A 15,834-nucleotide genomic window follows, 5' to 3' on the forward strand; every position below is an offset into this window, starting at 1 on the left:
AACATGGTTATTAAAGTATATTTACATTCCCCTTTTGTTGTTACTTCTTGTTTCATACAGCAATTGTAGCGGCTTGATCACTGAGCTTTGCAGCTCTTTGTTGCAGGCAGACTGTTTGTCATCGAGTGAATAATGCGCATGCGCGATTTTTCTTGGGGAAACATTCTAACTACGCATGCTTATGCAGCAGGTTCTCGGTCAGAAAGCGTAACGGTCGTACATACAAACAAGCAGAATAATAATATAGATACAAGGAAGAAAACACCCCAACACAAGCTAATTTGTACAAGTCTCTGTGTCAACCCTTGAAATGGATCTTCCTCTCTCCAGGTAATGCATGTAAGAAGATTGGTGTATATCACGTGTAGATATCTGTACCACCAAAGAAGCTTTGATATTCAAATACTTGTTTCTATTCGTCTTCTAATATTAGTACAGAACATGTATATTCCGATGTATTTGGGTAACTGTTCTAAGTTTCTATGCAAGTGTTCTTCATATAGTTATGACACCTTTGTAAACCCAATGTACATATTATTTTGCTTCGAGAAACGTTACGTACAACAACAGCAATCTCATAGACCATAGCCCCTGGTGGGCCAGCGATAAGTCTGTAAGCTTATAACGCTAAAAATCGGATTTTCATTCCCTCTCTGTGGTTTTGCGCTTAACAACAAAGAAACTCATAAAAGTTGTTTGACATAATGAAAATAAATTTGAAACGCAATCTATTATTCGATTCACCACTTGTCACTGAGTTATAATTGTTTCGGGGAATTCTACCCAATATCAGTAACCCTGGACAAGGGCAAATCAATTTTTTTAATACACGATTTCATTCCAGCCATTAGGCTGGGGAAGGAAGACAATTAGAGGGATATGTCCTCTACTCGGCCTGCTGGCAATATGAGAAGATAGAAGTAATGACTAATCATAACGTATATGTTGGAGATACCCGATATGCCATGAGAGTGGACGATGTAGATTTTTTGACAGTAAAGGAAAGGTGTTGAATTAGCAGTAGTAATATATAGAAATAACATTTAATCTTCAGGGTAAACATGGTCTGGTAGGTTCTGTATAGGAGCATAATCATGAGCAGGATCCCTAGTTGATGAGCAGAGGAGCATGCCAGTTCTGATGAAGGACATCTATGATATCTTCATTGTCCAGTGAATGCTGATTCCGAGCATCAGGGTGCAATTCCAGAGAAGAAGTAAAAATATCTATATCTGCTATTTTTTATTTGAGGGAGTAGGACATTGTCTACAGGAATAGGATAAGAATGTGAGATTTTTTTATATATTTTTTTGCCTGACAGCAAACGAAACTCTTCCCAATAGTAGGAATAATTCGTATAATTACGAAGTGTACTTTGAGGTTATGCTACCATTTATGCTTTACTGCTCGGTCGTAGTTACGAACTGACTTTTGAAGATATCTGGATAGAAGGAGAGAGTTCCAGAATCTTGGAAATCCATAAATATGTCGAGTAGAGGCGCAATAGATCTAATACACGACGAGGCAGTGCTAGTCTATAAGATCTGCAATACGAAGTTGGGGCAAAAAATGAACTGACATATTTGATAAGAGATTCGAACTTGTCAACTAATGTGTTGGCAAGATCAAGAGAAGATAGACTGAAGTCTAAAGGTTGAACTGTACGAACGATGCGATATCAGTAAGCTGTCCAATGGTCAATGCAAAAATGTAATAATAAAATAGACCTGCTTGTATCAGGTTGGTCATAAATATGATGAATCTTGAGTTGATCCTTGATAAGAGATGAACACTTTCTACCAGATATAGTATGCTGGTGGAAAGAAGAGAAGAAATGGACTCAAGTGGGCTAGGGGGAGGGAACGGCTATAAGGAAACACAAATATGACAGAAATATATCAAAACTGATCAAATTGTGAGTGCTGTCTGCGAGGCTTTAAGAAATGTTTCTTTCACCAATATCCAATCATAGCTAACTTTGTCAAACAGTGGTTCGTGCAGTGGTGTTAATGAAAAAAGGATCGTATGTTGACAAAAAGTCCTGGGTGCAAACTCCAGTCCTGGAGTTTTTATTCATTTATTGGCTTATTCGATTACAATCATGTTTGTTAGAAACTTAACTTTCATTGATTCACAATGCGATTAAATAAAGTAGCCCCCCCCCCCCACGTGGCATAGCGGCATGTCTGCGGACTTACAATACTAGAAACCGGGTTTCGATACCAGTGGTGGGCAGAACCCAGATAGCCCAATGTGTAGCTTTGTGCTTAACTTCAGAACACACAAACAAACAAATAATAGTAACTAAAAACAATATATATATATATAAGTAAGTCTATTTAGACTTGTATGATTTGGTGGGTGGTGTTAAGTCAACCCACTAACTGTCCGACCACAACACAAAGTAGTGTGAAGTACATCCTCATAGTGAAAAACCTTATGGGTGAAAAAAGACGAAAACAGCTTGTACTCTTGGATAGCTAGTTGGTAGAGCAATGACCCTGTTAGCTGGATGCCCTGCATTTCTGATTTCTTTCTGTCGGATATCAGTGAACCTGAATGCCACACACGTAATTAGGACAGGCTGGATTCCAAAACACAACTTATCACTACGATTTCTAAGAATTTCAGAGAATGGTATTAGTTGAGAGTACATTAAAAATTCCCAAGGCTAATTTTCCTTTTACTTTACAAATGTTTGCACGTGTTATGAAATAAATATTTAATTTGCTGTAATTAAAAGCTAGAAAAACCAGTCTGAAAATATCCGTGAACAAGATAAATTACTTGGTTATTTCTGTGTAATTTCCAAATACACTAAACTCGTGCAGTTGCTGTAATAGAATGTAGGTTTAACTGATCGTGAAGATGATGGTTACAACTAAACAATTTCAAAATGTGGGTTTAATGCATCATGCTCATCAAGAATCACCATCACAGGTGAGATACGTGATATTTTCATCCCTACCCGACCTTAGTATTTCCGCCTACCAACTACTTTCTAAAGTGCCTTTCACGAACTTCTGCATTTTAAGTTAAGAAGATAATGATATACAGTTTCTTTTTCTCTGATTGACTATTTTTGCTTTCACGTGACGTTCATTAAAATGGATGTTCATGTCAATTAATTACAGATAACAAAACATCAATGAAATTAAAAACATATCCTTATAAGCATTACATAAAGAGAAAAAAAATTATGTTTTCTGCATTGTTTCATTTAAAATACTATTTAAAAAAAAGTAAAGGAAAAGGCATAATTTGAAAGCTAACAAAAATAAAATCGTAATATTATCGTTAATGAAAGTGTATTAAAGACAGTTTTGAACTAAAGAAGATAGTCTACGGTTTCTTAAGAATAGTCTATCATTTCGTGCATACAAAAATAGGATTCTACAAAAACACCCAGTTTTAATTTATTTGGAAAGAAATAAGGTGTATCAAACCTTCACGTTTATTAACTTCAAATTAATAAAGTCATCAACAACAAATTATGGAGTAAACATCTTTATATTTCAAAGAATGTAAAGCACATACATTAATATTGTATTCTTCAACTTTCATATAAATTGTCCACCATCCAATAGTTAAAAAGTCTGCAATTTCTGTTCTCAATTTAATGTTAATTGATTTTCCCAATACATTTTTTTTTCTGCTTCCACCTAGTAATACCAGTATTTATTTATTGTAATTAATGATCACTCGTTGGATAAATGGTTGATTTTCACTCAAATCTACTAGAGTCATATCTGCGTTAGCCGTCCTTATTTTAGTTTTAGTCTAAAGGGAAGGCAAAAAGTCAAATCCAACAACCGTAAACTTTTGGACTACTCTTGACCAACGAGGGGGTTGACTATCACATTATGACTCCCTTCAGCATAGTATGTTCGGTGATGGGTTTTAAACTCACGATCCGTAGATTACGAGTCCAGCGCCTTAACCAAAGCTATGCCAGGCCCCATTTCGTATTCTGCATCAGGATTTTGATCTGTGTGGATCTGGGAGGGTCAGATACAACTTGACTTCTTCCTCTATCACTCTCCTTATTCATTATCGGGATTTTAGGTCTTTAAAGACTAAGGAGGATCAGGTTCGTGTGACCTCTTCCTCCCTCCCATACTGGGGTTTAAGGTTTCTGTTGAACATAAATATTAATACGACATGAAGGTCGTAAACGTACTTACTCCGACGCCTTTCAGGGCAATGTCCAAGTAGGTAGCGATATTTGTATTCTTATGTTATGTATACCATCTCTTAGATTCGGTATTACAAAGTTCCGTACTTAGTGAAATGTTCAGCATATAATAACACATTTCATTAGTTCTAATACTATTTGAGAACATTTAACATATAAAACAATTTCAATGTTGTTAGTTTTTCGGTCTAGTGTTAGGTGGCCTGATTAAATCCTTATACCTAAAAATATATGTTAACCCGCGAGAGGTATCTAGGTCTACTTCCATCATGTATGTTCTTTTGCCAATTTTTCGCAAAGTAATTTAGATAATTATGCAAGAGTCTAACGGCGATGGTTTGCATTTTTGCGTAGTTGTGCATGAATTTTTGAGAATGTGGTAAGGAATACTTTATATGCAGTAGTGAGTATGGAGTTTTGTATCTATTGTAGTTTATTAATGCGTTTGGATGCTATGTTTGACCATGCTGGGCATGCGTATTCTATAACAGGACGTATATATGTTTTGTATATTTTGATTACATTGTCTGATGAGGTTCCATAATTTTTGACAGTTAGACTCCTTGCATAATTTATACGTTTCCAAATTTTTATTAGTATGTTATTCATGCGTTTAACTCACGTTAGCAGTTCTTCCTCTATGATCAATGGAAAATAAGATTTCGAAATATCCGCGTCAAATGCGGTATTTATTGCGTTGGCTTCACGGAGATGGCGGAACGGTGTGTATTTGCGTCATTCATAGGTACTAAGGCAGTAGGAATGGGGAGACCTGAAATGGCCGTGAAACTTGTAAAAACGGAAAGGATAACAAAGTAGGGTGTTTTAGAATCCTTCTTGGTCATAATCAAAAACTTCTGAAAGTTTCAGAGGTCGGGATGTTAGAAGAGTTTCGTCACGGACAAACAAACAGACAGACACGAGTCGCTTTAACCTTTTCCAAGAAATATGAAACTTCTGAGTATGAAGTGGTAATTATTGAACGTAATATTATGATGTAATCTCAAAACGAAAACCTTTGTGAAAAATCAAACGTACATGTGTATTAAAGATACAAAAGTGTAACTAACACAGTATTTTCATTTTAAATTGGTGGAAAAGCAAATACAGTAGTAACATATGTTTACTATGTACGCTTTACTGTTATATGCCTTTCTCTAACACTTTTATTCCTTTTTTAGTCATTTTATGCTCAAAAACTCAACTAACAAACATGTTTAAAAAATTTGTCCGTTGTTAAACGTAAAAAATAACCGAAGACCTAAAACAGTTCTTTCCTCTTTTAAAACAGACTTTGAATATAACCGCACAAATATTTACGATAAAATTATGAGGCATAATCATTCAACTATACACTTCTCGTCTGTAATTAAGTTTAGCCGCGTATTTTCCATATAGTTGTCTCCTCTTACCAGATAAACAGTGTCGTCTGTAATTAAGTTTAGCCGCGTATTTTTCCATATAGTTGTCCCCTCTTACCAGATAAACAGTGAACAACGAGAACATTGTAATTAACACCTTACGTTCATTTCAAACTTTTGTTTCACCCAAACCAGCTAGCATCACAAGTGTACGTACTTGGATGTTTGTAGTACGTGTGTGTGTTTGAGTAGAACAGGAACCACGAGTGGAGGTCATACCAAGATCATAAATAATAAGTTATAACCTATTGTATTTCTTATGCTTTATTTTTACGAGACATTTATTTTAGAACAACACTCGAGAAATAGGGTATGCCATTAACCGTCATATATAATTTGCTATCATTCCACTCTGCTCAGACAATGTAATAAAAATTAACCCCCAGTCATTTATACGAACTTATACTACTTCTAGTAACCATCCCATAAGCGATTGTGCGACTAATCGTCTTTATTGTTTATAACTCGGGATTTCTGCGCATGCGTGATAAGTAGCAACTAGAAAGCTCGTTTCCCTTTCCACTCTCAATTTGTAGAATATAGTTGCTCTTGGGAAAATACTTGTGCTCATAATGCGGTTTACTGATAGCTTACAACAGAAATGAGAAAATTAACATAATATATGAGAATGTTGGACCGGAGGGTAATCTGAGGTATACACACAAGTTACATTTTAGCAAGAAAGGGCTCCATTTGCCAGATCTATGCAAGTTACAGATGACAAGAACAGGAGGCCAGACACGGTGTTTGGGTGCATATACATTTACTTTATCAACAAAAACTCAAGAGGTCTATATCTGTTTTCTTTGTGAGCATCATTGTTTATGTTTACATCCGAAAGTTGTCATCTGTCGACGTCTGTACTTACTAACTGCTCGGTGTCTATCTTTTATTGGTGTTTAGATACTACACTCAAATATGGAGTCAACGAGGTGCAGTTAATACAGGAACCTTTATTTGACAGTTAAACAGCGATATGATCTTAAGTTAGCTATTGTAAACGACCGAGTTCCAGTTCCTGAGTCCTCTGCTGTTACCAAATTCCAGCTTTTGGAAAATATAGAATTATTTTGTCAAGAGCAAGAGCGCGGGAATTAAGAGTGTTGGGGCTGTGGCAGCATTCCCTGGATTAAACAATGGGATTGCTGCGCACGTGATCATTGTGTTAGAAGCGCGTGATTGGCACTTTTTATGTTTTGCATTGCATGTTTGTCGATAGACATAAAAGATATGAAATGATTTTTTTTAATATAAATTTTGTGCATTTTCCTGGTCTTGCACGATATTTTCTAGCAGTTTAGCGTGAGATAATATGGCGTCAGTTACGTCAGATAACGTTTGTTTCTGGCATCAAAAGTGCCTGTTGTGTCGGTTAAACAAGGTTACTTTTCGTTTTTTTATTATTTTTTGCTTTCAATGTTTTATGTTATAAATACTAAACCAAGGATTATTATTATTATTATTTTACCTACGTACATAAACACATGTTCATGTTTTAACAGCAACCGAATACTTGGTTTGCAATGAATACAGGGATTACAATTAATTTTCAACTCCCCCACTACAAAAATTGCTCCAGCGTCTGCAGTCAATAGTCTTGGCCTTCAAACGTTTTATCAAGACACATGATGGTGTGTCCTGCGGCCAAAACAACCCGCGGGATATACTGTGTGCTAGGAGTGATAGTTTAGCAATTTTCCAATTTCTGTAGCTCGGACTGTAGAAAACCAAACTATCATATATTGGATGTGCTCTACTGGACCCTTACTTCACATATCAAATTTCAAGGCAATACATTAAGAGATACACGAGATATAACATCTCTAATTTTCATTGAATTTCTTCCTTTTTTTTTCTTCTTCGCACCTAAAGTACGGAAACTTTATTTGACAGAAAAAGATACTTAACATTCATGGATATTTTTCAAATTTGGTACAATTATAAATCTTTACAACGTACAATTAGGTGTCAAATGTGGTCTAACTATAAGCCACATGTGCAAAGTTATTCACCAAAAACCGCTCGCAAAAGGTCACGTGAGCTATCGGTCTAACATTTTTGTTTGTTTGTAATTAAGCACAAAGCTACACAATGGGCTATCTGTGCTCTGCCCACCACGGGTATCGAAACCCGGATTCTAGCGTTGTAAGTCCGCAGACATACTGCTGTGCCACGGGGGGGGCTAAAATTTTTATTAAAGCTTCACCTAAGCGTAAAGATGGATCGTTTTAGTTTTTTGTCATTCGGATTAAAGAAGGCTGATTTAGAGCAGCAAAACTACAGGGTGAAAGCACCTGCAGATACATAGCTATTGGTTAGGCCAAGCAAACTATATTAGCAGTTTCTAGCACAAGTTTTCAAAATAATCATATGTGTGGACGGTTATAATTCGTTATTCATTGCTAACTTTAAGGCACAAATTTGCTAAATTTGTTCAAATTCTACTAATTAAAGAGGTTTTAACGTCACGTGATATTAGAGTAAATAATGACGCTTGATATGGCTGAACCGAGTGCGTGTGGATGATGACACGAAACTGTTAATCTAAGTTTCCATGACATTACTATAAAGAAATTTATTAACACTGTTTTAAAGAGGAAAACTACCACCACATATATTATGAATCTGGTTGGTTCTGTAAAGTATGGGCCTATTCCGAATAATAGCTTTCTGATCCTAAAACTAATGTTGGTTACTATCGAGTGTCACTTTTTCTTACTTGTTGTGGTTTGTTGGTATGTATTGACAAAAAGTCATGATGTCTAATCAAAAACACCTTAGGTGTGAAAAAAAAAGGTGCAGCCAAAACGGAATGAGCGTGCGACTTGAAAGAATGAAATCAAAATTGGCAGCCGAACTGTTGCTACAGTTATAGCATTGGTAAAAATTTTAGAGAAAATATTCATTCATTAGTTAGCCTGGCCGCATTTTTTGTTCAACTTGGGGAATGTTGATGATAAAATAAAATATGCGGCCTGGCTAACTAATGAATGAATATTTGCTATAAAATTCTTATTAATGCTATAAATATAGCTACCAGTTTTACCACCAATATTTATTTCATTCCTTTAAGTTGCACGCTCAATCCTTTTTGGCCAACGTTTTTCACACCTGTGGTGTTTTTGATTAGATTAGTTTAGCACGAAGGCCTATAATGCGCTGGACGCTTAACACTGTTCTGTAAGCGGCCGTGTAGACCTATAGCTGTTATGCGTGAAGTTAGATTCTCCGTTGTGTATTATGAAAGTCATTTTCATACTATTATCTGCTTGAGTTTATAGCCACATCGGGCTATCTGCTGTGTCCACCGATAGGAATCGAACCCTTGATTTTAGCGCTGTAAATCCAGATACTTTCGGCTGTCCCACCGGAACACCATACTGTTGTCATTTTTTAAAACATTTTATGTTCATCTGATATCATATCTTGGTAATAAACAGTTTATATAATACAAATATGCAATGGTTTATTTAGAAAATATACAGAAGACAGATACATACTAGCCTATAATTCACGAGGCTACTAACGCTGACTCTTGTTTTTGCCTACCAGTTTCTTATGTGGAATGAATACCCAGATGTACGAAATCACGGAAATTTATCGTTATATAAAAAGAAAACATAAATAAATCAAGTCGACAATTTTGAAATCACAATAAGAATATCGCATTTTATTTCCCACAAGCTGAGGTAACCGTCCTTTGTCCGGGTTATGAACTTAACAAAAAAATGTGGGGTGGATCCTATGATAAGTAACACGAAAATCGTAACTTTCACACAATTTATTTATAACATAACATATTATTACAGTATTCATTATTACCTCACCAAAAATTTTGTGTAAGCTTTAGAACTCAATATGTATATACTTAAAACATGGTATACACTGTGCGATGGTCAGGGTGACTTTGTAGGAAAAGCTAGCAGACAAAGTAGTGGAAGTAGGGGTGCTTTCTGTTACCCAGTTTTAACACCCAGTTCCTCACTATTTCACATTATTAATTAATTGACGGTCATTGGCCACAGAAATGTCTTACGAAATGAGGTTTTAAGGTCACGAGTCAAAGTAGGAAGAGGATATAACTCAAGAAACGATTCTTCACATCAGCGTTGTGGTGACTGTTGTAGCAGAAACTTCATCTGAGTTTATGTATTATTGCAATAATGGCGGCCATTTTTTTCATTGCACTCATAGCGCACTCTCTAAGATAAATAAGACGTTTGTGTGCTCTCTCCCCACACTTTGTGTATGTTGTGTTATAGAAAATGTAAGTTGTTTTTTCTGTGTTTGGTGTAAGGACGTGGCACCAACTGTGAATGTAGTTAACGTTAACTTACGTCAAAGATAATGAATGCTCAATAAGAGTAATTAGTGGGTGTGGAGTGGTTGTCAACGCCCAATAACATGCTCCTGGTTCCAAAATACCATCCTGTCAAGTTTGGTTGAGATTGGACTTACGACCTAGGAGTAGTTAGATAACGGACAAACAGACAGACACACAGAATTTTTGTGCTCTTTCTCTCTCTCTCTCTCTATAAATACATATATATATAAATTCATGGTCACAACAAATACAAATGAATATTTGTTCCGAAATGCCCTAAAAATTGTACATCTGAAACTTGTAGATTTATAAAAAAAAATGCAGACATTTATGAAATTATTTATTTGGATAGTTTATACAAAAGCAAATGAAGGTTTTTTGTTTGTGGTTTAAAATGAAATGAAAAAGGACGTTTTCAACTACAACATTACCATAATTAATGGAGCTTCTGATTAAGACAAAAAGTATACAAGAATTTTTAATACATGATATAGTAACTACAGCACACACATAAGAAATACGGAGAGCAAATTTGCATGAAAGTAGCCAATATCTTTTCTTCTTGTTTTTGAGTTGTTGTTAAGCACAAAGTTACACAATGGCCTATCTGTGCTCTGCCACCCACGAGTATCGGAACCCGATGTTTAGTGTATTAAGCTTACACCTGAGTTACTGAGAAACTAGCAAATTTCTCTGGTCATTTTTAACAGAATTCAAAAAATTTCGTCAATTATCAGTGTGTGTATGTGTGTTTATGTTTATTGATGTCGTGATGAGTTTGACACAGTTTATGTTTCTACATGTGATATATATATTATTGTAGATAATAAAATAAAAACTTCTTTCAAATTATAACATTTAACCACAGATTTACTTATGTTTCAAGCTTATTATGTATACGATTACACTGCCCTATAGCTAAAAGCTGAATACTGACGATGTATGGATTTATTTTATTGATCTGACATATTTATTTAAAAATGGGTGAAAATATAGACGATAAAAAAAAATAGAACGGATACAACAACCAGTTCTCCTAAACTAGATGTCTGTGTAGTTGAATTTTGGGACACACTTTATAGCGTGGAAACTTGAACAGTATATTCACTTTTATTTTACTTCTAAGTAGCTTGCAGGTTTACTACACACGTAATAATGTAATGCCTGTTATGTAATTTTATTGTTTCTTATTAACAATGGTTTGAAAGATGTTTGATTCAGATTTTAAGTTTATTACTACGCCAGTTAACACATAAACATATTACCTCTATTTACTATATGAAAAATGTTTAAAGTACAATGTTGCAAACGATGTACAATTTCACAAAGATTATGACCATAACTATGTTTAGTACTTCTATTTTGTGTTTATGGGAAATCTACGAATGCTATCTGTCGCCTTTCTTAATGTTAAACTATTAACCAAAGAGTAGACAACCAACTATACTAAGAGATTGACCGTCACACTTATAACGCACCCCAGCTTAAAGTACCTGGAATATTTATGGATTCGAACCCAGCTCACCAGTTCCGAAATCTACAGGTCCGTCACAAGGTCAACCCGCAACAGCTATAGTTGTATCTTTAAAGGTTCCAGTTCTACAGTTCAACGGCCAACGATTTTAAACTTAAAAAAAAGACTAAACAAAAAATAAAACCAATTTGACGATTTACAAAAGTGGAAGGCTGTAAGTTGTGAAACATATAAGATAATTTTGCCTTTCAAGCAGAAATGTCTTATCTTCTTACATCAAATCTCTTATCTTCTGGAATGGTAAAGAACTGCGTGTATATAACCGCCTCAAATTTTCATTAGTTACGAAATGTTGCCAAAAAATAATTTGACATTAACTTGACGACTCACGTTTCACGCTTAACAACTTCAAGTGTCGTGATTATTCTTCCTGTGTTGATTACAAGCTTAATATTAACATTATGATTCATATCAACACAAGACTATAACTTTGAAATTAAAGAATAACAGTAAGTTATATTTCATAGTAACAAATAATGAGCGAGGTTCCTTGCCTATCACAATGTGTATCAAAAATATATGTGTTCTCTTTATATCTAAATAGCACTTTTATTAGCAAAACCGCAATAAAACTTGTGCAACAGTTATATATTAGTTCATATTCTAACAATAAAATATACATTATTAGATTTAATACACTAAATCAATATTTCATTTATTGCAGTATTCTGAGAGGAATAAAGAGGAAAGGGGTGATAATTAAAATAATCTGTTATGCTGCATTTTTTCTGAGCGATATGATAATTCGAGTATTCGTTCTTTCATTAGTTCTGCGTGGAATTTCTTTGGCATGTAATAGATTTAAGTACTCGTCTCTTTAGACAGATGCATACATTGAATTCAATAATTTTAACATATCTGTTACATGAACTAGTTCTACCATCATGGATTAGTTATTCTATTATATTAAAAATGGAAACGTTTACTACAAGTAAGTTCTATATCCTTTATTATTCTCTTAACTTTGAGTATTTGTTTAATAGTTTTCTGTCTGTTGTAAAACAAATTGTTCTAATTTGTTCCTGTTATTTTTGAGTACACTGTGTCGCGCTGTCGTCAACCACGTGTTTGTTTAAAGAAAACCTATCTCTGACTTCTTGTAGCTGTATGTCTGCCGAGTTACATTTTGTTGAGAAAAAATATTTCTATTTTCTCAATTATGCACAGATAATTAACGTCAAACGAAGTTTCATGCTAGAAGTGTAACAAGATTAAAACATAAAGTCCATACTTCAGCCATTCCATTCTTCGTCTTGTCATGTACGAACACAATATTCCTGCATGTGTATACAGAAAACACTTCTTTTTTCACATTAAGCATAATAATTATATCACCCCCTATTAAAAATATAAATACTTCATTTTCAACTTGGAGTTAGAAACTAAAATTACTCTTTGTATGTGTACAACATTCACTAAGACAGGATGACGCAAAAATTTCCCATTGTTTGCATGTGCACAATACGTTTCCTGTTTACTGGTGTTTTCGAAGTTTATCCAGATAGAATTATTTGTTAGCGAAGATTATTATTCAATACATAATTTAAAGAAGAGCAAGAAGTTAAGATTTTATTGGATATCATCAAACGATTCTGGAAATCTAAACTAAAGAAAGTGGAGACCATACAAAAATCAATAATAATATTTAAACGATGATATATATATCAGATAATAATATTACAATATCTTACATTTTTACAGTGCATTTCATGTCGCCTTGTACGTTCTTGAGAATTTTTAAACACGCATTCATTATATAATATAGCTAATACCTGTTAAAAACCACCGTTATTTATTAGGTAAATACCAAACCATATAAGGATTTAAAAGAGGTGTATAGGATAGCTGTGTTCAAATGGAAGCCCTCAGTAATATTTTTTTTACACTTTCAATACTCTCTTAAATACTTATCTGCAAAAAGCAAAGTGCTTGAAAGAAGAATGCAGGCGTGACCGTTTACATATTCCAGATAATTCAATAAAGATAGGACTTATATCTATCTTAAAGTTCACACAATACAAATAGAAGTACATCCACCAATTTCACCAATGAAACATATCAAGTCAGCGTATACGGGCAGCAACGACATATATTTATGACTAGCTAGGAACTGCAGCTTCTGATAATATCAGCTGCAATCAGCTAATATAAGTCTATAAAGCAATTCGGTTGTATTTTTGACCATAGGAATCAGCCATATATATATAAGGTAAATATTTTCATTTAATTATTTTCTCGTTTCAAATATTGTGTGGTAGTATTATTCTATCTTACTAATCTTAATACATAGTCTGCCATAACTGTGTTCTCAAACCCGATTTAATTCATAATATAAAACCAACTTCTTTGTAGACGATATCTCTAATACGTTTGTATCACAATTAAAATATGTTACATAAAAAACATGAACTTCCATAATATTTTTGATTATGCACAATATATTTTTAATTTTAATTGGAGGGGTGTATTATTATATAATAAAATTTTCATGATCAATGTTGAATTTTTAACAAACTACAAAAAAAAGAAAAGAAGAGTGAATAACAGCTACTGAAGAGATACTTATATAAAATAATACCTAATCATGAGTGCAGTCTCTGATTGCGTACCTGGGTGAATTTATTGTGTGAATCTATGTGATGCCTTAATATGTAGGAATTAATACTGGCTACTTAAATGTTTTCTGTTTTTGTTTGTTTTTTCTATGTAATACCCTAACCGTCTATAACTATGTTGATTTGTTTGTTTTTTCTATGTAATACACTAACCGTCTGTAACTATGTTGGTTTGGTTGTTTTTTCTATGTAATACACTAACCGTCTATAACTATGTTGATTTGTTTACTTTTTCTATGTAATACCCTAACCGTCTAGAAATATGTTGATTTGTTTGTTTTTTCTATGTAATACCCTAACCGTCTAGAAATAAGTTGATTTGTTTGTTTTTTCTATGTAATACCCTAACCGTCTAGAAATATGTTGATTTGTTTGATTTTCTATGTAATACCCTAACTGTCTTGAAATATGTTGATTTGTTTACTTTTTCTATGTAATACCCTAAGCGTCTAGAAATATATTGAAATTAATTGTGAATCAGAAAACAAATTCAAGTTCTCGATATTAACAGGAAAGATGGTCATTACCTTAAAACTATATATGATATCAGCAGTGCTAAATGAATATGTCAATTATAAAGTTTAATGACGTAGCATTAGACTACTGTCTTATATTGTACAGGACGCACGATGGACCTGTGGTAGAAAACTGGATTTTGGAGCTGGCGAGCCTGGTTCGAATCCGTGCAAAAAATAAAATTTATCTTGCACTTTATGTTGTTGGTGCGTTATAAGAGTGGCAATCGATATTGTACCGTGGATGGCGGGTGATAGGGTGCTATTGATTGGCTGTCTTTCCTCTGGCTGATCAGTAGTTCAAAATCGGAGACGGCGGCAGATAATTTTAGTAGTTTCGCTAGAACTACAAGTATTATATTACATATACTTTATTTTGGGGATAACGATATTCTCTGAATTGAAAAATGAATATTTATTCCATGTACTCTTCATTTGAAAATGCATTTCATTATAAGCGTAGGCAGATATGGAGATACGGTTATTTTGCTGAAAATATATATATATATATAAGATAGAAGCTACAAAAACTTTTTGTAATACTCAATAAGATATTTTTTTGATAAAGTAATTCTATTCAATCGTACTTTCAATCATGTCTTTCAAATCCGTAGTAGTTTGTTTGATAGAGGTTTTTTGAGAAAAACATGGTCTTAAAGTTTGATAATAACGCAGCTTGCCATATTTGAGATTATAATTAAGAGGAGTTTATAGAAAAAAAAAAGAAAACATTTTTATTCCATTTCTGTTAACTAAGAATTGTAAAGACTTTCAAAACTACAAGTAAGGTAGGCTTAATGTTTTATTTTAAATAAAATATTTCAGAATCAAAACATTAACAGTTCATAAAGTGTTGAGTAACAAATATAACGTCCTACATATTTTTTATCCAACACTGTTTGTGAAGTACCCAAAGATCCATTTACACATTTGAAGGTCCTGTTATATCATAAGATATGAAGCAGAAGCTGTTAAGTATAAAATATTTCTTTGTCTTAACTTAGTAGAAGTCACCGATGAAAAACATTATAGAAATATATATGACTAATCTTTTGCTGTACTTTATTTTCCTCAAACAGGAGAAGAATTCCAAACAAAAAACGTGCGCATTAATTCAAACTTTTCAAAACTTAGAGAATCTGTTGCGGCTTCATTTCAAACTGGTCAGAATTCAGTATTGTATTTCCAAGTGGTTTTTAAAGAACGACACTCGAAAGGTGACAGAGTAAA

This window comes from Limulus polyphemus, unplaced genomic scaffold, assembly GCF_000517525.1.
Source record: "Limulus polyphemus unplaced genomic scaffold, Limulus_polyphemus-2.1.2 Scaffold140, whole genome shotgun sequence".
NCBI classification, from domain to species: domain Eukaryota; kingdom Metazoa; phylum Arthropoda; class Merostomata; order Xiphosura; family Limulidae; genus Limulus; species Limulus polyphemus.